This window comes from Anolis sagrei, chromosome 6, assembly GCF_037176765.1.
Source record: "Anolis sagrei isolate rAnoSag1 chromosome 6, rAnoSag1.mat, whole genome shotgun sequence".
Taxonomy (NCBI): domain Eukaryota; kingdom Metazoa; phylum Chordata; class Lepidosauria; order Squamata; family Dactyloidae; genus Anolis; species Anolis sagrei.
The window spans coordinates 44,906,132-44,929,587 of NC_090026.1; the positions used below are offsets into that span (position 1 = coordinate 44,906,132).

Genomic DNA, 23,456 nt, shown 5'->3' on the forward strand with positions numbered 1-23,456 from the left:
ACGTTATAATTCAGTTAAAATGCATACAACTATACAAAATTTTAATCACAGCATAATTTAATTCTGGTTTTACACAACTCTAGCTCTCTATCTCAAATGGCAACTCAGGTAGAAAAATCTTGAAAGATGATAGACTTGGCCCCATGTAAGCCGCTCCGAGTCCCCACTGGGGAGATGGTGGCGGGGTATAAATAAAGATTATTATTATTATCAAACAAGCAAAGAAATGTCACAAATCCCCAAGCTCTTTCACCAGGAGTGATTAGCCTAGCTAACACACTACAATAGGAATGGAGAAGGAATTGGCAGCTATCATTCAGTTGTCAGATTGCTACTCCCCTAATGCCAAGAATGTGTGACTTACACAAAATCACTCAGAGACATTAAGGAGCCCCTGGGCAACATCCTTGCAGAAGGCCAATTCTCTCACATCAGAAGCGACTTGCAATTTCTCAAGTCGCTCCTGAAACGAAAAAGAAAAATCTCAGAGACATTGAGAAAGTCATACTCTCTCAGCTTCAGATTATGGTAATGGCAAATATTTTCTGAATATTGCTAAAAAAAACCATGGTGGCAATTTTTGCCTTTGGATCACTGTAAGTTGGAAAAAATTACGGCATAAAACACAACTCCCATTTGTGCCAGCTAGCATTTCTCAAAGCTGGTTGGGATTGTGGGAATTGTAGTCAAGCCACAGGTTCCACACCTCTATGCTACAAAGGAGGATAAGATATCTATTTTCATTCCAATTCCACCAATACTGTGAAGAGGATAAGGGGGAAATATGCAGTTTTGCTCAAGGTCAAAGAAAGCATCATATTTGGATGTTAAGAAGTTGTTGTGTCGTTCATAAGGAGCACTATACTCCTTTTTAAAAAGATGCTGTCCCATTACATTCCACTTGTATAGTTATGGGAATAATAATAATAATAATAATAATAATAATAATAATAATAATGGGAGGACGGGGACTCAAGGCAGTTTCCAAACAACAACATCAAATCATACAGAGTCACAACATGTTAAAAATAACATTAACAGCAACATAAGCATGGAATGGAATAAGAGGCTTTCAGATACACAGTTCACATCTCTAGTGCCATAACACCAAAAAACTACATCTGCATAATTCAAAGAGACAGAGAGAAAGGACGGTTCACTGTCCTCCTCCTCTCCTCTGTTATGAAGCTATTTGACCTTTCTTTTCTTTCTGGATGACACAGGAAATGCATTGAAAAGACAATGATATCAGTGGTGGAAAAGTACCACAGCTCAAAGAGCAATACATGAAGCATTACAGAAGTATCCAAGGTTTTAAAGGTAATTTTAAAGGTAAATTATATAAATGCTTGCCTTTGGCAGGCAAACTGAATGAAGCCATACTCTTGAGTCACAGGGGAGGGGTAAGAAACTTTTTTCCATCCAGCAAAGACTCATTCATTGGCAGATGTAAAGTAGATAGGTTCCTGACAAGACATATAAACAACCTACCTTGATTCTTTAAAGCCTACATATGCTTAAACTTGGCTGGGTCTGGAATCTGTTTTGAAATGGAAGTCATGCAATCAAGCTTTGATTAGGATGAAGGCAAGAGGTGGTGAGAAGGAGCAGCAAATCAGAATTTTAAAGGAGCTGAGCTACACTCTACAATAGGCATGGGAAAACTTGGGCCCTTCTAGTGGTTTGGACTTCAACTCCCACCATTCCTAACAGCCTCAGGCCCTTTCCTTTCACCCCTCAGCCACTTAAGTGGAAAAGGGAAGGGAAAGGGAAGGAGCTTGAGTGGGAGATTTGGCCCAATTCTATCGTTGGTGGGGTTCAGAATGCTCTATGATTGTAAGTGAACTACAACTCCCAAAAGTCAAGATTCTATTTTCCCCAAACTCCATCAGTGTTCACATTGAGTATTCGTGTAGAGTTTGGTCCAGATCCATCATTGTTTGAGTTCACAGTGATCTACAACTCCAAAACCAAAGGACACTGCCCACCAAACCCTTCCAGTATTTTCTGTTGGTCATGGGAGAACTGTGAGCCAAGTTTGGTTCAATTCTATTGTTGGTGGGCTTCAGAATGCTCTTTGGTAGTAGGTGAACTATAAATCCCAGCAACTACAACTCCCAAATGACAAAATCATTTTTTTTAGTGAAGGACATACATTGGGTTGTTAGGTGTCGTGTGTCCAAATTTGGCATTAATTCATCCAGTGGTTTTTGAGTTCTGTTAATCCCACAAACGAACATTACATTTTTATTTATATAGATTGTCGAAGGCTTTCATGGCTAGAATCACTGGGTTGTTGTGAGTTTTACAGGCTGTATGGCCATGTTTCGGAAACATTCTCTCCTGATGTTTTGTCTGCATCTATAGCAGGCATCCTCAGAGGTTGTGAGATCAGGGCAGCAAATCACCTCCCAACAAAGGATTCCCCCAGACAGTAAGAAACCAGACCTTGAAACTTCTACGCCCCAGGCATCCTCAAACTGCGGCTCTCCAGTTGTTTCGGCCTCCATCCCAGAATCCCTAACAAGCTTGTTCAATTGTCAGGAATTCTGGGAGTTGAAGACCCAAACAGCTAGAGGGCTGCAGTTTGAGGATGCCTATTCTAGGCCATCAAATGCTAATCATGGTGGCCAATTGAAACGTTCACACCTGCCTCCAACAGACAAGAGTTCTTTCTCCTACCCTGGACATTACACACATATATAAACCCCATTTTTCTAGTATCCAACAGACCTCACAACCTCTGAGGATGCCTGCCATAGATGCAGGCAAAACGTCAGGAGAGAATCCTTGTGGAGCACGGCCATACAGACGGAAAAACTTACAACAACCCAATAATTCTAATTATTGTGATTCAATATTCAAGCAGAAAATCATGTCCAAAAATGGGCCAGAAATTACTTCCAATTTTTGGAATGTCATTTCCAATTCTGGGAAAATGAAAGTGTGGCTTGAAGCAGGTCAAGAGACCAAAAATGGCCCTCTGTGCATGTCCACCTATCAAGAATTCTTACATTTTTTTTTCATTTGAAACCCCTTTCCACCTGATAATTTTTATGTGATGTGGTATATAATGCCAAAAAATTACTAATGAAGCACCCATTTGGGGTTGGAACCCACAGATTAAGAACTGGTGCTCTATATGTTTATTTTAAAGCATATTTTAAAGAGACAGCAAAATCACCTATAGAGAATCTTTTGCATAATTAAATTTCTAATATTTGATCAGAAACTCATTAGCACAGAGAACAATAAACTACGGTCTGACCTGCTCTAATTCCAGTTAATAAAGGGAAGCAGGAGTTGCATCATTTCCAGAGTCTGGAAGGAATGAGGTGGTTATCCAATAGAGAGAAGATGGTGTTTTAGAGTCCTCTCTGTGCTTTTTAAAAAGCCCTACAAGGCGATAACGAAGCCTTTAGAAACACACGATGGAGTTTCCGGATTTCCTCACTGGAATAGCAGCTCCTACAACATCTACAGCCATGTAATTGGATTATTTTAATGCATCAGACCATGATGAAAAGTTGCACGCTCGCAGTATAAACAAGGCTGAAACCACACACTGACACAAAAGAAAGACCAGGGATTGATTTTTGGAGTGGGTGCAGAATGTTGTATGGGATATACTGACCTCGTAGTATCTTACAACTCCATTATATAACTGCTTAGGTATAGGGGAAGATGAAACTATAACTAAGTGTATTTGTCCGAACGGATCTCCCTCTACGTCCCACCTCGGAGTTTAAGATCATCTGGGGAGGCTCTGCTCTCGACCCCACCTCTATCTCAAGTGAGGCTGGTGGGGACGAGGAGCAGGGCCTTCTCGGTGGTGGCCCCTCACCTGTGGAACTCACTCCCCGGGGAGATCAGATCAGCGACCTCCCTTCTGTCGTTCAGAAAAAAACCTGAAGACCTGGATCTGGGACCAAGCTTTTGGACATTCTGGCAGCTAAAATAAGGACCCATTGATGAGCAGGAATTGTTGGAATGAATGGACATTTTGGAACTCTGAATTTCACGGTGCATGAAATTGTTTTATTATATTATGTAGTGATGTGTTTTAATGCTGCTAAATCTTTATACTGTTTTATATATGCTGTATATTTTGACAGGCATCGAATTTGTGCCTTTGTTTGCAAGCCGCCCTGAGTCCCCCCTCGGGGGTGAGAAGGGCGGGGTATAAGTAACTGCAATAAATAATAAATAAATAAAGATTAAAGGTCTTCCCTTTTTTCTACAGCCACAAAACAATTCTTAGGAACTCCTACATCACTATGTACTCCAGTCTTCTTCTTCTTCTTACAAGTATCTATGTCTTTATTACAAATTATTGGTAGCATTAGTTGGGTTCAATGAAAACACAGTGTTGCATAGCTGCTCCAGTACACAACTACAAACCTTCCTTACAGTAACTAAAATTGAGTTACTCTATGTATCCACTGTACTCAAGGTCTCTACAATCCAACTCAAATACATTCAGAATCTTACATGTGTTTGCTTCATGAGGACAGGGGCCACTCTGTGGAGGCCAAGGCCGGGAACTGATTTAGGGCATTAAATTTGCTAGTATAATTATAAATTGTACGCCAGTCTTCTTAACAATATTTAAGTGAGATAGTTGATGGTTCCTTAAGGTGTCATTGATATGCTCCAAAAAGAGCACTAGGTAGCTAGAGTCATTCTTGGAAATAAACCAAGCCAACTGGTAGATTAATCTACACTCTTTCCTATCAGTTTTTTCAGGTTACACAGAAATCCACTGTGATGATTTCCAAAGAAATACTTGTGTTGGTGTCTTGCAGCACAAAAAGCAGGAAGGAAAGGGGAAGCCTAATAAAATGTAGCGGCATCTTTAAGACTGTTTTTTGTTTTTGTTTTTTTACAGAAGCTCTTCAGAGATATAAATCCCTTTCTTTGGATGCTTGTCACTATATCTGAGGAAGTGGGTTTATATCCACCAAAACCCATGCAACAATAAAAACAAATTAGATTGCATCTTCACTACAAAAATAATGCAGTTTGACACCACTTTTATTGCTATGGCTATGATTTAAAAAAAAAACCCGGTGGCGCAGTGAACTGAAGACCGACAGGTCGCAGGTTCAAATCCGGGGAGAGGCGGATGAGCTCCATCTATTAGCTCCAGCTCCTCATGCGGGGACATGAGAGAAGCCTCCCACAAGGATGATAAAAACATCAAATCATCCAGGCGTCCCTGGGCAACGTCCTTGCAGACGGCCAATTCTCTCACACCAGAAGCAACTTGCAGTTTCTCAAATCGCTCCTGACACGACAATTGCTATGGCTCAGTGCTATAGAATCAAAGGAGTTTTAGTTTTACAGGCTTTTAGCATTCTCTGCTAAAGAGTGCTTCACCAAACTAACTCCCGTGATTTCATAGTCAAGAGCAATGGCAGTTAAAGTAGTCTCAACCTGCACTATTTCTACAGTTAGATGCATTCTAACTGTAAGTTAGATTGCATCTAACATTCTAAGTCTTAAAGATACACCCAAAGTCAAATACTTAAATGACTAATCCACTGAGTATCTATCATTGAGAATCTTATGCTCTCTGATCTGTTGCTTAAGTTACTGTTGCTCTAATTGTTGTTATTATATATTTATTTGTATATAATAAATAATAACTTTATTTTTATACCCCACCAACCATCTCCCCTAGGGGACTCGGAGAGGCTTACAAGGGACACGCCCAAGATTACAATTAAAGCACACATGTAAAACACTTTAACCAATTAAAACATCAGATAAAACAAATAACAACACAATTGAAAGCAATATAAAAACAATACGGCTGAAAGAAACATAACTGAGGTACAGATTCAATGAGTGCAATAAAAGTATCCCACTTTATCTCTATGATTGAGACAAGTTAAAAAGCAATACAATTTAAAATCTCCAGCATACAACAGAATAAAACATACATATAAGTTAAAATGACTTGAAACACTGAGAAACAGCTAAAATACTTAAAATACTATACAGCACCCCCCTGGCTTTCTCTCATGTCGAAGAGAACAGAGTGGCCAATCAAAATAATAATAATAATAATAATAATAATGGAATACATTTATAAATCTAAGTGGTTTGCAAAAAATCGGCAAGCATTTTTGACTTCAGTGACTAGCCCAGCCATAATATAGCAGCTGTCTCCAGCAGCTGATCTGAAGGTAGTAAATTGTTAGTTATCTGATTTACTCCGGTTCTATTTTTACTGGAAGAATGCAACAAAGGCACTTCTGGGATTTTCGATTTCAGGTGTCAAGGTGACTTGTCTATAGTTGAATATTGCACATCTTGACTTGGAGGAAAGGAGCACTACTTTCTACTTTGCTTCATGTAGCAACATGTCTTGGGAAATCTTCAAACAGTGGCAATTCAACTTCCCCCATGCAGTTTGTTGGAAAAGGAAAAACCAGCAAGGAACGTGAGGAAGGACTTGCGAGTTTAGTTTTGGTATTCTTTACCAATTCTTGGTCTGAACATCAATCTTCTAAACACTCTGATCTTCAAGTCTTAATATGCACCTGCCCACCTAAGCCACCGATTTTATTCCTAGCTCCCTTTAGTATACTTGGTTTAGAATAATAATAATTCTTACGGCTTGAGGATGGGTACAACAGGAATAAAACAGAATGGTAAAACACAACACTATTAAAATACATATAACACAAGTCCACGACAATAAATAAAATTCAATACAATCATAAGAGAAGATCCTGCAAACCTAAAATTTGAGTCACCTGAGGGCTGAGAAGGGTGGTATACAAATATAGTAAATAAATAAAATTTGCCCATCCCTACATCCCCAAACATATAAAAATAGCAAAAGTAAAAGTCTTGATATAAAGATAGGAAAGCCAAGTTGGGAGAAGACTCTATAATACTCCAACTACATTTTGGATGTGATCATAAAGTTTAGAAGCCAATTCCTTTACTCCCTTAGTAACTATTTTGCTTCAGCCTTAAAAAATTTACTCTTTTCCGACAATGGTCAAATGGATGCTCCATTAAACCTTAACACAGTAATAGTCCCGTCCCCCCGGTGTGTGTGTGCGTGTGTGAAGGGCGGGGTACAAATATTAGAAATAAATAAATAATAAATAATACCCCTAATCTGTCCTAAGATCACTACTGCTTTCAGATCCTGTCTCATAGCTGGGACTCCATTATAACTCCAAAGCCTAAGAAGCACTTTCATACTATTGAAAGCTACTTAAAGGTAGAAACCACCCCCAAACCTGACCATTGTTACTACAGGTTGAACATCCCTTATCCAAAATGCTTTGTACCAGAAATATTTGGGCTATCTTTAGATTTTGGAATACCTGTACAGTAATTGCATATGTGAACAGATGGGATTCAGTTCTAACATTACACTCATTCATGTTTTATCAACAGCTGATACACAAAGCCTGAAAGTAATTTTACTAACAATATTTTTCAATCATTTTGTGCATCAGTTTGTGTGCACTAAACCATCAAAAAGCAAAGTTGTCACTATAGATCAGGCCTGGGCAAACTTGGGCCCTCTAGGTGTTTTGGACTTCCAACTCCCATAATTCCCATAATTGTGAGAATTCAACTTCAAAACACCTAGAGGGCCCAAGTTTTCCCAGGCCTGCTATAGATGAATCTAGTGCAATTGTGCAGTTTGTTTTAAGCCTCATTTACACTTCCAGATAACACAGTTTGAAATTGCATAATACAGTCAGTGTAGACTCATATAACGCAGTCCAATGCAATTAGACCAGGCATGGGCAAACTTGGGCCCTCCAGATGTTTTGGACTCCAACTCCCACAATTCCTAACAGCCTACCAGCTGTTAGGAATTGTGGGAGTTGAAGTCCAAAACACCTGGAGGGCCCAAGTTTGCTCATGCCTGAGTTAGGCTATATTACATTTCAAGCTGCATTATATGGTGCTTTAGGCCCTTTCCCCTCCTTACACCTATCCTTTTCCTTTTCAACATCCTATCAAGGGATTCAGGGAGATAAGAGACTTCTTGCATTCTCCGCAATCCCTTCTGCGTAATTATCCAGCTTGGGAATCTCTTGTGGGTTGGTGAGAAGAGCGCGGGTGGAGGGAAGAGGGAGACGCCGGCTCTCTCGCTTGGTAGAACAAAAAGTATTGCTGGTGCCGAACATACCTAAGGCAATAGTGGTTACCTATTGACACAACACCCCTCTCGAGCTACACTGCACTTCACACAATTTTACTAAGCAAAGAAATTAAGCCAAGCAGCTCTTCCAAGAAGCTGATAATTCCTTCCAAAAAGTTATATGTATACCAGAGGGAAGTACTTTAGATCCCAGAATAAGAACAGGATGTATATTTTAAAAAGGGTGCATCTACACTGTAGAATTAGTGCAGTTTGAGACTACTTTAATTGCCACGGCCCAATGTTATAGAATTATAGAAGACTAGGCGTCCCTTGCCAAGCGTTTATGTGGCCCAGTCTGTGTATATGTGTTTTGTGTGTGTGTGTTTACGTGTATATATATATGTGTGTGGTTTTGCGCATGCGTTGTAATGTAATTTTTATTTTTTTGGCTTTTTAAGTGTCTTCTGCTGTGTTTTTCAATGTTTTTATGAGTGATGGTCACTCGTTGGCATGATAGATGTATTGTGTCCAAATTTGGTGTCAATTCATCCAGTGGTTTTTGAGTTATGTTAATCACAAACGCACATTACATTTTTATTTATATAGACTAGCCATCTCCTGCCACGCGCTGCTGTGGCCCAGACTGTGTATATGTGTTGTGTGTGTGTGTGTTTACGTGTATATATATATGTGTGGTTTTGCGTATGCGTTGTAATGTAATTTTTGTTTTTTGGCTTTTTAAGTGTCTTCTGCTGTGTTTTTATGAGTGATGGACACTCGTTGGCCTGATAGGTGTCTTGTGTCCAAATTTGGTGTCAATTCGTCCAGTGGTTTTTGAGTTATGTTAATCCCACAAACGAACATTACATTTTTATTTATATAGATGTAGTTTGGGTAGGCTATATGTGGCAGAGAAGGCTAAAGTCCTTCTCTTGTGATGCATTAGGGTGCATTTATAAATATTTGGTACCAAGGCTGCATCTATATTGTACAATTAATGCAGTTTGATGCCACTTTTAACTGCTATGGAATCCTGGGAGTAGTCGTTTTGACACATGTTTTTAATTGATTGTGTTTTATCTGTAATTTTTTTGAGCTTGTCCCTTGTAAGCCGCCTCGAGTCCCTTGTAAGCCACCTCGAGATGGTTGGCAGGGTATAAAAATAAAGTTGTTGTTGTTGTTGTTGTTATTATTATTATTGTATCTTTACCAAATAATACTAGTACCTCACCCAGCTACAACTCCCACAATTGCACAGCATTGAGCCATGACAGTTAAAAGTGTTGTAGTTTGGCTTGTATCACTTTAATAACTGCAGCTCCCATGGCTCCACAACTGTGAGCCCAGACAGTTAAAGTGGGATGAAACTGAGTTAATTCTGCAGTGTAGATGTCCCCCAAATAAATAATGTCTTGGTGGAGAGAGGCCTCAGGGCATCCCAAACCAGGATATTCTGAAAATTGTAATCATTTCACCATCACACATCCATTAAATGAAAGAATGGATATAGAAAAATAAATGAAAGAAAGGGAGGTGTAGTTCTCCTTTTCCTATACTTGCCTTGTGATAAAGAGCCTTGTCCTGCTTCCCCCAATTCCAGAAGCTGCTCCTTTTGTCCCAGTCTCCTCTCCTTCCTCTCTGCCTCCTTTCCCTGCTCTCTCTGTTCTCTCTCTTCAGTTCCTCCTCCTCCTCCGCCTCTTCTCATATGGCTAGATGCGCTCCAGCCTCCTGATTGGTCAGCCTCTCCTCCACGTGCTGCTTGCCTGAGCGCCGCCTGACTTCTCCCATTGGCTCCTCTCCTCTGGGCAGAACACCGCCTTCCTGGGTGGGCGGGGAGGCAGGCCCAAAAGGATTGTGGGAGGTGTAGTTTTTGTTTGCTCAGTTTGTAGTTTCCCCCTTTCCATTGTAACAGAGATGAAAGAGGCGCAGAGCTGGAACCAAGGATGGATACTGCTGCATTTCCCTCCAAAGAAGGAAGGGATCTTTAGCCTTCTCTGCCAAATAGTTCTGATATTTATTTATTGATAATCATAATTATTAATTTATTATATTAATAATAATAATAATATATTATTATTATTATTATATATTTATATAATATATAATATATTAATATAATATAATATATTAATAATATATTAATTAATATAAATAGTTCGGATATTTATTTCCTCAAACGGCAACTACAACTCCCATGATTGCTTAGCATTGAGCCATGGCAGTGCAAGTGGGGTCACAGGCATGCCTGGCGGGGACAAGAGACAGGGCCTTCTCGGTGATGGCTCCTCGGCTGTGGAACACCCTTCCCGTGGACATCAGACTGGCTCCTTCCCTGATGATATTCCGCAGGAAACTAAAGACTTGGCTGTTCAAGAAGGCGTTTGAACAAGAAGTGCAATGATTGGTAATGACGACAGGAATGGAACAACGGAAAATGATACTGGATTGTGGTTTAACGATGAGACAACGCGAATGGCTTTTTGTATTATTGATATTGTTGATGTTTTTGATGACGATGTTTTTGGTTATTGCTAGATTGAGTTTAGATTATGTTTTGTATTTTGAACCCTGTCCTTTTTCTGTTGTACACTGCTGTGAGTCGCCCCGGGCTGAGAACAGCAGTATATAAGCAAAATAAATAAATAAATAAACTGCATTTATCCCAGATCAGGGATCCTCAAACATTTTAAACAGAGGGCCAGGTCACAATCCCTCAAACTGTTGGAGAGCCGGATTATAATTTGAAAAAAAACACTGCACATAGCTTATTTGAAGTGCAAAAAAAAAAAAACACTTTAAAACAATCCAATAATTAAAATGAAGATCAATTTTAACAAATATAAACTTATTAGTATTTTGATGGAAAGTGTGGGCCTGCTTTTGGCTGCTGCTGATAATAATAATAATAATAATAATAATAATAAAAACTTTTACCCCGCCAAGGGACTCGGAGTGGCTTACATGAGGCCAAGCCCAACAACACATCAATAGAACAAAAAGCAACAAACAAAAACAATAAATACAATACAATTAATATAAATCACATATAAACAATAACACACAAGGATTTAAAAACCTATGGCCGGGCCAGATGTAATAATTTACATCAGGTTTGGGTGTATTGGGTATTTGTGCCAAATTTTGTCCAGTGAATAAAAATACATCCTGCATATCGTATTTACATTACAATTCATAATAGTAGCAATGAAAACAATTTTATTTGGGGGTCACCACAAAATGAGGAACTGTATTAAGGGGTCACGGCATTAGGAAGGTTGAGAAACACTGCTCTAGATGCACCCAATTATCTATTTTGGAAATAGAATACAAATTTTATGTATTCTTTGCATAAGAATACATAAAATTTGTATTCTATTTCCAAAGCAGATACACAACGCCTTTACTATTTTTACTATTTTACAGGAGTTGGAGTCCAATATCTGGACGCCACAAAAATGACTTGGTGGGCTGGATTCGGCCTGCAGGCCTTGAGTTTGATACATATGTCCTAGACTCTGTATGCATCATCTTAAGCCAAAGCTTTCTAAATCGTGTGTCATGACATGTGAGTGTGTCAGCTGCAATGTATGAGTGTGCTGCATGAACATAATGAGAAATGAGGAAATGACAACCATCTTGGAAATGCATGTAACTATCTTACAAATTATATATTTTTAAAAATAGAAACGAAAGGTTTTCATGAGATATGTTGTGTTCCCATACATTTCATTATTACAGTTTATGTATGTGTCCATATCTCTTATAGGGGTTGGTTTAACCTCCAGTTTGCTAGCTAAACTGAATTACTATGTCACAAAATGATGCATACCTCAAACGTGTGCCACCAACATTAAATGTTTGGAAAGCTCTGCCATACGGAGTGTCTTTTGTCCTCGGTTCCTCCGTCCTTTGAAAGTTTGGGAAGGTGGGTTTCTTCTTTGCACCTTTGTTCACTCAAGACATTCTTTCACTGTGACTGATACAGGGAGTTTTCTGTAGTGGCACCTGACTTTTCAAAACCGTGCCTCAGAGGAAATGACCTGATCAGACTGTTCGGCCTCAAAGTGCATTTCCTTTCCAGAACTTGGATCTGACAGTATGAAGCAATAGAGAAAGATTGCAAAACAGAAGAAAGGGGGAGAGGGAAGAAAGAAGCAGGGTGTATTGAGTTTCTCCATCTGAGCCTGGAGGAAGGGAGGGAAACAAAAGTAGGATGTTCAGGTTGCAGAGTTGCTCTGTAGTGAAATCACAGCAGGGGTGGCCTGATAGTGGTTTGACTCAGCATAAGTTGTTGCTCATATTGTGGGCATGTTCTGGAAAGATGTGCACACAGACCATATATACATGTTGGAGGCCTGCAGGGCACATGGCCACAATGCCGTTGACCTGCCAAAAGAAGCCCAGGGAGGATTGGATAATGCTGGGGGAGGAGAGGGCGTTGTTTGGCAAAACGAAACGGTGTTTCCTCACTATCCCTTTCATTGACGATACTTCTGTCAAAGTGATTACGTCGGCTTTGCAAATATGCATGCATATATTGCTATGTGTGTTAGCAATACAATGAAAGAATGGGAGAGAGAAAGTCTCATGGACAGAAACAAAGAATTTCCCAGAATTTGGAAAAATGACTTGTTGGACTGTGTTGGCTGGACTGCATGGAGGTTGCTGGGAGCTATAGTTTGAAAAAGTCACATAACAAATGCCAGATTAATTAGCTTTGTTGCATGTTATTTCTGAATGTGTTTATCATCATGACTTGATTAGGCATGTTTGATCCCTACCTTTAGTTTAAAAAGGTCTCATTTACAAAAAAACAAACAAAACAAAACCCAATAGTTAAAGGACCAAGGCAGTGACGTCTCTGGCCCACCCCATTTGGGTATCAGCCAGCACGCCAATGCCTTAAATCAAGAAATAGTTTTCTAAGATCTACAGAGACACTCACTGGAACACCTCAGCAAGCGAGAGTCCAAAAGTGGCAGGCTCAAACCCAGAACCTCAATCAATGGCTGGTACCAAATGAGAGACTCCCCCCCTGGGCACACAGAAAACTGGGCGACTTGGAAGGTGCTGAACAGACTGCGCTCTGGCACCACGAGATGCAGAGCCAACCTTAAGAAATGGGGCCACAAAGTGGAATCCACGACATGCGAGTGTGGAGAAGAGCAAACCACTGACCACCTACTGCAATTCAACCTGAGCCCCGCCACATGCACAATGGAGGACCTTCTTGCAGCAATACCAGAGACACTCCAAGTGGCCAGCTACTGGTCAAAGGACATTTAATAGAATACCAAGCCTGCAAACTTTGTGTTTTGTTTGTTTGTTTGTTTGTTTTTAATGTACTACAACTGTTTTGGTTCACTCCTGATAAATAAAGATTTACCTTTTTTTTTTTTTTTTTTAGAATTTTCAATTTCTTGGCTAGGCCTGTACCTTTCACTTTGATATGAAGACATGATCAATGGATTTGGGAATAAGGATTTCCTTCAACTTATAATAGTGTAGCAGTCCTTAACCTGTGGGAGCCACATGGTCCTCAAAGTTGAACCATGAAGGCTCAGTACTCCATTATGAGTAGAGAGAGCTGATCATAGAATCACACTGGAGAATCTGATGGGTGTAGGGTGTACCAAATGACAGACACCTGGGAAGTACTACATTGCTCATATGTCATCTTGGAAATACCACCAACTCACTCAATCTGCCACATCTCTCCTTATTCGCATCTTTCTAGGCATAACTGCAGGTGTAGGACCAGAATCAGAAAGTTGAAATGGCTTTGTATGCCATGTAGTCCATGAATGCCATGCACGTCATGAAGCAGGAATCCAGAGCTAAAGAATCCTCAGTAGATGGTATTCTAATTCTGCTTGATGATCATCTGAAGATCTTCTTCTATAACTTCTATAAGAAAGAAGTGTTTTTCTTTAATGTTCATCCAAAACATATGCCCTCCAAAGCTACAGTAAGTCTATCATATGTTTAGACCAGGGGTCCTCAAACTATGGTCCGGAGGAAGAATACGGCCCTCCAAGGTCATTTACCCGGCCCTCGCTCAGGGTCAATCTAAGTCTGAAACAACTTGAAAGCATATAACAACAACAATCCTATCTCATCAGCCAAAAGCAGGTCCATACTTCCCATTGAAATACTAATAAGTTTATATTTGTTAAAATTGTTCTTCATTTTAATTATTGTATTGTTTTTAAGTGTTTTTTCCACTACAAATAAGATATGTGCAGTGTGCATAGGAATTCATTTTTTTTTTCAAATTATAATCCGGCCCTCCAACAGTTTGAGGGACTGTGACCTGGCCCTCTGTTTAAAAAGTTTGAGGACCCTTGGTTTAGACCATGCTACTCTAATCGAGATAAGTGGGAAATTAAGAAATTGGTGATTCCTTTAAAGGAATTCTGTATGACCCAAATACTTACTTGTCTGCACTTATGCTCAGAAACTGATACAAAGCATATACATTTTGAATTAATCATCATCATAACCTTTTATTATTAACTTTATGGATATGGTGCCTTTTCCCTCATACTGGGACTCTGTGGTTTGTGAATCAAAATGATTACAATACTAATCATAACAATACGATTAGTATTGTAATCATATGTTTTAATGGTTTTTATATATGTTTATATTGTTATGTTGATGGTTTTAATTGTTCTTTTATGAATATATGGCATCTAATTTGTGCCAACCCGTAACTCGCCTTGAGTCGCCGTATGGCTGAGAAAGGTGGGCTATAAATATCATAAATAAATAAACCAAGAATATACAAACACACAAAGACCCAACATTAAAATAGAATCAACATATTAATTATATTAAGGCAATTTAATTAAGTGGAAAGAAGGACCTCTCTTGAGGATCTCAAAGCCTGGGCAGGTTCATGGGAGAGATACAGTCTCTCGGGCTACATCTATATTGTCAGATAATCCAAATAGCCCACAGATCTGGTTTAATCAACAAACATTCAGTTGTATTCTGAATGGGAAAGAATAATAATTGTGTTTCTATTTTGGTACTGTTAAGCATCTATTAAAACTAATATTCTACTGACTGCTGTGCCTTTTATATGTCCTATAATATCTTCCCCCATTTTTAATCATTTGTTTTTGCAGAGGAAATGAATAGAAAATATGTGTCATAGTGCAGGGTGGAGGGAACTGAATTTTTTGCACAGAAATATAAACATTTGCCAAATATTTCCCAAATATGCTCTTAAGACTGTTACACCCTCTACTTCTGAATCAGCAGTCTGGGAGAAAACGTACAGGCAGACATGATTAATTCTATGTCCCTGTCAATACCTTAAATTTTGGAACAGTGCAGGATTGTTATTCCCAAATGTCTGTTGGAGAACATTTCGATACCACAAGCAACGTTTCCAGGTCAAGAGCATTCAAGGATTTCAGGGCCAAAAAAGACTTGATAATGGTTTCTGATGATGTCACGATATGTTATGCATCAACCACAGTTACTAAGAGCATGTAATTCATTTTTTTTAAAAACCTCACAAATGAGAAAATATTTGTTATCGTAAATTAAGCATGCCATGGTCTGCTTTGAACAGGAAACAAAAATACCCTGCTTTGTTCTTGGTATATTTCCAAGCAGGCCCGTAGCCAGGATTTTGATTCGGGGGGAGCTGAGTTTGATTCGGGGGCGGTGGGGCTGAAAGAGGGTCTACCTTAGCAAACCTTTTGTATAGTTACCCCAATACCCCCATGCATATGGGATATATTGAGCATGGTGATCAGATCATGATATGAATAAACATAACAGTTTAAATAATGCACCAGTAAGGCCTTCTCGCAGACCACCATGAGAATTTCAACGCTTTTGGGAAAGGCGTGAAGCCACATCTCCTCAAACTAGTCATGTGTATTAATTATCAAGTGTAATGCTTTTATTATTTAAATAGATTTCTGGTGATAATTTTGATTGTCCAATTACTTTTAACCAACGTATATACCTGGCGTTAACTGGGTTTGCATGTTTTGTGGCTCTTCTTCTACTTCCCTTCTTCCCTCATATACCTTTTTCCTCTCTCTTTTCTTCCTTTAGTCTTCCCTTGCTTTCCTATGTATGCTTGCCCCTTCCTCTTCTTTCCCTTACTCCCTTCCTTCCTTTCCTTCCTTCCTTTTCCATTCTTCTTCCTGCCCTTCCTTCATCCTTTCTTTCCTTCCCCTTCTTTCTTTTTCTTTATCCCCTCCCCTCATATATTTTCTCCTTTCCTTTCTCTTTTTTACCCTTCACCTCCTTTTTCTTGATTCTCTTCCTTCTTCCTCACTTTAATTCCCCTCTTTTTCCTTCCTTCCTTCCTTCCTTCCTTCCTTCCTTCCTTCCTTCCTTCCTTCCTTCTTTCTCCTCTCCTCTCCTCTCCTCTCCTCTCCTCTCCTCTCCTCTCCCCTCCCCTCCCCTCCCCAGCATTGTCTGTAGACATCTCCAAGGTCATGTGGCCAGCATGACTGCATGGAGCACCATTACCTTCCCGCTGGAGCAGTACCTATTGATCTACTCACCTGGAGCCTCAGGTTTCAGCGGTGACCAGGGGAGCATTTGCACAGCTTAGGCTCGTGCGCCAGCTGCGCCCGTATCTTGGGAAGTCTGACTTGGCCACGGTGGTACACGCTTTGGTCACATCCCGCCTCGACTACTGCAACGCTCTCTACGTGGGGCTGCCCTTGAAGACGGCCCGGAAGCTTCAGCTAGTCCAACGCGCGGCAGCCATGTTGTTAACGGGAGCAGGACGCAGAGAGCATACAACGCCCCTGCTGTCCCAGCTCCACTGGCTGCCGATTTGCTACCGGGCCCAATTTAAGGTGCTGGTGTTATCCTACAAAGCCCTAAACGGTTCCGGCCCAAAATACCTTGCAGACCGCATCTCGGCCTACGAGCCCACGAGGGCCTTGAGATCATCCGGGGAGGCCCTTCTCTCGGTCCCGCCTGCCTCACAGGCACGTCTGGCGGGGACGAGGGAGCGGGCCTTCTCGGTGGTGGCCCCCCGGCTGTGGAACACCCTCCCTGCTGAAGTTAGACAGGCGCCCTCCTTGATGGCCTTTCGTAGGGGCCTGAAAACATGGCTCTTCGAGCAGGCCTTCAACTGAGTGTATCTTGGAATGACACTGGAATGAACTAGGACTACGAATTTCGGCTATGACCCCAGGACTTGACGAAGCGGATTTTTAGTATAAGTATATGTTATGTTGTATTTGTCTGGTTTGTATTGTCGTGATTTACTGTACACTGTCTTTCTTTGTTGCTGTTCACCGCCCCGAGTCGCCCTCGGGCTGAGAGGGGCGGTCAATAAATGCAATAAATAAATAAATAAATAAATAAATAAATAAATTTGCATATTTTTGAACTGCTAGGTTGGCAGAAGCTGGGGCTGACAGCGGAAGCTTACGCCGCTCCCCGGATTCGAACCTGCAACCTTTCGGTCAACAAGTTTAGCAGCTCAGTGGTTTAACCCACTGTGCCACTAGGGGCTTCTAGTAGCAGTCAATCTGCTTCTTTCTTTTCCAGTCACATGACAGAGGGCCACTTCACCTAGCAAGAGCCAATCAACTTAATTCCTTTGCTTTCCCTCTGTTTTAGGACAGAAAAGGTGGTCTTTTTCAGTTCAAACCTTCAACTATTTAAAGTTGGATAATGAAGGGTATGTGTGCCAGGTTTGGTACAGATCCATCAAGCCATATAGGAACCTTTGTGGTACAAACCAATAAACAGAATACATACTTTGCAAAGATAATGATACAGTTAGTCTCTGATTTAGTAGAAAAGTGGAACAAAAATAAATATATGCATCCATGTAGAATAGGCTTCTCATAACGTATTTCAGAACATGTCTACAAAAAAGGGTGATGTCTGAATATTTTAATGCATTTGCTTTGTCTGTTTCTAATCAGCCTCCACCTGAGATGGGCCATTTTGCTATTTTCCCCTCATTCACTGTGATTGAAGTGTTTAATCAGCCAGAGTGCATTGACGCAGCAGAATTACCTGTTCTCAGATGGCTGCCTGTTGCCTGGGTAATTTTTATTCTTGCATTATACCAAAAAACAACTGGTTCAGGATTAAGAGGTAAGTTTGTCTTCAATTTGAATTAAGAAGTATGACAGTTTTCAGAAGCCCGGAGAACATTTGTGTGGAAGAAATGGGATCAGAAAACTGTCAACGTTCCAAAATACCACCAGTCAGTTGTGTCTTTAAGGATGAATTCATTGTAAATTGGGGCTTGTTCACACATGTTCATCAGATAAGGACAGCAATATGAAGCCACAATGTGCAGCCATAGATACAACATCACAGAAATAATGTTTCTCATCTCTTTGTGTTCTTATTTCCTACATTAATCACATACAGAAAAATCACGTCATGTACATATATAGGAACCAGCAAACAGATCCTCAAAATTCTTCACATGTGACAAGTGTAAAGTTTATCTCCTACATTTATACACTTTCCCCATATATGTGCAGTAGCTAAATAAATCACTGTCTTCCCTTTCCACAGATGCAAATGCAATTGGCTGAAAGTCTCTTCTTGTGTTGGGGCAACTTTGCTTCACTTAGAGCCTACTTAGAGTTGATTAAACTAGAGAACCAGCTTGGTTTGTTCGTCTGCATATTGAGCAAGTGAGATGTTGTCAGGGTTTATTGTCTTTAAACCAGTTATTCTAGGACTTTTGAAACCTCTCAAGAACAAGTCACTAAGCCAAGCAAAGTCACCTCTGCATTCTTCTCACCTTGGGTTTATGTTATCTGTTCTGAGCATATCTTATTCCAGACTGTGAATTCAAAATAAGAGAACTATGCTCAGTATAATGCAGAAAGGGGACTATAAAAATGAAACACCACTCATTTATCTGTTATTATGATTATGTTTTATTAGACAATAAATAACAACTTTTAAAATGATAAGAAATAAGAATATTATTTAACTACAAATCAGCATAAGGGGGTTGTTACTTTGGAATATATTTAATTTTATTTAGTTTACTAGCAAAAGTTGAAAACCTGCATATTATAGTATATGTATATTATATTAATATTATATATTAATATTATATTAATATTATAGTATATTATAGTATACATCCCCCCCCCTTTGTGGGAAAGCTTGATACCACAACCCCCGTTTTAATGAGCCCTCCTCCGCAAATAACCTGCTTCCCCTTATCTCACCCGAGTTTTTAATCAGTTTTTAATTAGTTTTTCTTTTAATCATTACATGTAGCCCGCCAGTGGCGCAGTGGGTTAAAGCCCTGTGCTGGCAGGACTGAAGACCGACAGGTTGCAGGTTCGAATCTGGGGAGAGGCGGATGAGCTCCCTCTATCAGCTCCAGCTCCTCATGCGGGGACATGAGAGAAGCCCCCCACAAGGATGATAAAAACATCAAATCATCCGGGCGTCCCCTGAGCAATGTCCTTGCAGGCGGCCAATTCTCTCACACCAGAAGCGACTTGCAGTTTCTCAAGATGCTCCTGACACGGAAAAAAAAAGTAGCCCGCCCACTGTCATTGTGATTGTGTTTATGGTAATTTTATATCATTATGCATTCATATGTTTTATGTAATTATTATGTTGTTGTTTATTGTTTGTGTTTTTGGTTTTATTCTGCTGTAATTTGTTGTTTGGGCATGGCCTCATGTAACCCACCCCAAGGCCCCAGTGGGGAGATGGTGGCAGGGTATAAATAAAGATTATTATTATTATTATTATTATTATTATTATTATTTCCCATGTCAATGGAGCAATAAATCTGCTCCTATTTTAGGGTGGCTTTCAACCTATTTTGGTCCTCAGGCAATCTTCTTCCTGAATTGGGTGTCTTTTCAGGCCTCCCTCAAAATTTGTTGCCAAATGCTGACATATGTTAATGCTCCAGAATAAGCTTTAATTGTAGTAAGTTGTGCTGAAGGTGGCATGATTGCCCAAAGACTTACAGAGGCCCAGTTCACTGCAGGAGCTGTCTAAGGTGCTGAACCTATTTTGTCCTAGTTATGGAAAGCCTAAAGTGAACCTATCATGGGTTTTCGTGGTAAGATTTGTTCAGAAGGTGTCTGCTATTGCCTTCCTCCAAGGCTGACGTGCCCAGGATCACCTATTAGGACTCTATAGCCTAGAGGACATTTGAACCCTCATCTCCAGAGTCATAGCCCAGTGCTCAAACCATTAACCACAGTGGATGTAGTACATTGGACAGAATTGCAGGTTATGAATGGATTCAGTGCCCACTAATTTGGAAGCTGTCAGTCACTACTCATTTACCCAGCTCTCACACTAAACTTTAGATTTAGGGCCACCCTAAGGACTTCATCACATGCAATAAAACCAGCTTTTCAACACAGTTATGAAACAGCTACTTATGGAGCCCATCACATGACTCAAGCTCATACTGTGGGTTCCAGGTATTTTGCCATTTCTAAAGTTTGTTTTTCCCCCTACACTTCCTAAGCCAATTGGCATACTACTCATCCTGTGCAATATGCAACAAAACCAAGATTACAACAACATCTGTTATAGAACTCCAATATATTGATTACAACGTCATCTGCGTGCATTCAGAAGAAGACCTACAAGCCATTCTAAATACCTTAGCAGAAGCATGCGAGAAGCTTGGCCCGTCATTGAACATTGAGAAAACCAAAGTGCTCCTCCAGCAGTCACCAGCCAACCCTTTTCCAATGCCAGATATACAGCTTAATGGTGTAACATTAGAAAATGTTGACTATTTCCTCTACCTTGGTAGCCACCTCTCCACAAAAGTCAACATTGAAACCGAAATACAACACTGCCTGAGCTCTGCAAGTGCAGCATTTTTCCAAATGAAGCAGAGAGTGTTTAAGGACCAGGACATCCGTAGGGATACCAAGGTGCTTGTTTATAAAGCTATTGTCTTCCCAAACATGCTGTACACCTGTGAAACATGGACTATCTACAGACATCACATGCAACTCTTGAAACGATTCCATTAGTGTTACCTTTGAAAAATCCTGCAAATCTCTTGGGAAGACAGGTGGACCACCAGCACTTAAGCGATGGTTCTCTGCCATCAACTCTGCTGGACCGGCCACATTGTCCAGATGCCCGACCACCGTCTTCCAAAGCAGTTGCTCTGCTCTGAACTCAAGAATGGAAAATGGAATGTTGGTGGGAAGGAAAAGAGATTTAAAGATGGGCTCAAAGCCAACCTTAATAACTCTGACATAGACATTGAGAACTGGGAAACCCTGGCCCTTGAGCACTCCAGCTGGAGGTCAGCTGTGACCAGCAGTGCTATAGAATTTGAAGAGGCACGAATGGAGAGAAAGAGAGAAACGTGTCAAGAGGAAGGCACATCAAGCCAACCCTGACTGGGACTGCCTTCCACCTGGAAACCAAGGCCCTCACTGCGGGAGAACATGCAGATCAAGAATAGGGCTCCACAGTCAAATACGGACCCACTGCCAGTTCACTGAACTGGGAAGACAATCTTACTCGGACAACAAGAGATTGCCTAAGTAAGTAAGTAAAGTATGCAACATGCAATAATGCAGTTAGATCCTTTTTTCTTCTTGAGTTAAAGATCCTTTAGAAGTTACCTCTTCAATTAAAATGTGTATTATTTAACTTATTCCCAAATGTTGTACACAAGACCTGCCTTTAGGGAAGGAAATCTTACTGCTCATTTTGATGACAGGCAGCTGCTCCAACGCAAAAAAAGAAAGGAGTGAATGGAGTTAACTGGCGCCACTGTTGCCTCTACATGCATTTGATCTATCACACCATGTCTGGGTCTCTCCTTCTCTTCTATGAGCCATTAGATCCACCTGCGCTATGAACCGGAAAAAAGAAAGACAGAAGCAAAACAAACTTTCCTTCACATCTTCTGAACCTGCTGCTACCTCATCAAGCTGGGACTGGATTTCTCCTCACCTCACAGAGCCCATTACTGTAACTGCCTTGTGGGCAGCGGAGGAAGACGGGAACTGGTATAACTGCTGCTTCTGCAAATTGGCTCCTATTTTAATGACACATTGTTGTTCCTACAGGCGCTGTGTAAATTCACTCTGGGCCTTGCAGGCTGAACAGTAGGATAAAAAATTATAATATATACACAAATCAACTTGCCCTGGGAACACATATGGCAACACCGATCTCTAATACAAATATATATCTACAAGCCACTCTAAACACCTTCACAGAAGCATACGAGAAGCTCAACCTGTCATTGAACATCGAGAAAACCAAATTGCTGTTCCAGCAGTCACCTGCCAATCCCTCTCCAATGCCAGAGATATAGCTTAGTGGTATAACATTAGAAAATGTTGACCATTTCCGCTACCTTGGCAACCACCTCTCCACCAAAGTCAACATCGACACCGAAATACAACACCGCTTGAGCTCTGCGAGTGCAGCATTTTTCTGAATGAAGCAGAGTGTTTGAGGACCAGGACATCTGTAGGGATAACAAGGTGCTTGTTTATAAAGCTATTGTCCTCCCAACTCTGCTATATGCCTGCGAAACGTGGACTGTCTACAGACGTCACATGCAACTGCGTTGCAGTCTGGTGATCTGAAAAATAAGGTAATGAGAAAGTGATGGTTTCTAATATATGTAAAATTTTATGCTTGTGGGTAAACAGTATTTCTTGCTGTTTCTTTGTCAGTGTTGATGTGGAGATTGTCTGGTTTGCCTACTCGGGAACATGGAACATATAATTGTCCATTTTGGGGTGTCCCTTTCAAATCTATGATATCTATGTGTGAATCATATCTATCTATCTATCTATCTATCTCTATGGCTGAATACCTCTTTGTCAGGAGGGCTTTGATTACGTTTTCTTGCCCTGGTGAAGGGAGTTAGACTGGATGGTCTTTTCTGTTTTCTGTTGGTCATTTATTTATTTATTTACCTTACTTATATACCGCTGTTCTCAGTCCGAAGGCGACTCACAGCGGTTCACAACAAATACGAACAGCAAAAATTCAGTGCTACAGTATAGAAACAGTTAACAACCTAACACATTACACAATTAATAAACAGTTAATTGTCATGGGGGTTCTGTGTGGGACGTTTGGCCCAATTCTGTCGTTGGTGGGGTTCGGAATGCTCTTTGATTGTAGGTGAACTATAAATCCCAGTAACTACAACTTCCAAATGTCAAGGCCTATTTCCTCCAAACACCATCTGTGTTCTTATTTAGGTATATTGAGTATCCCTGCTAAGTTTGGTCCAGACCCATCATTGTTTGAGCCCACAATGCTCTCTGGATGTAGGTGAACTACAACTTCTAAACTCAAGGTCAGTGCCCATCAACCCCTTCTGGTG

General features: G+C 40.4%; 1 protein-coding gene across 3 annotated transcripts in view; it reads right to left on the minus strand.

The window, feature by feature from the left end:
- Window positions 1–9,829, minus strand: part of ACLY (ATP citrate lyase) — a 90,550-nt gene extending 80,721 nt beyond the window's left edge. For 2 of the 3 annotated variants that reach the window (XM_060781147.2, XM_060781145.2), the window contains exon 1: window positions 9,686–9,829. The gene's annotated coding sequence lies outside the window, so the exon portion shown is untranslated. Of the gene's footprint in view, window positions 1–9,681 lie in introns of all 3 variants that reach the window. The other variant, XM_067470076.1, reaches the window with a different exon arrangement.
- Window positions 9,830–23,456: the final 13,627 nt, after the last annotated feature.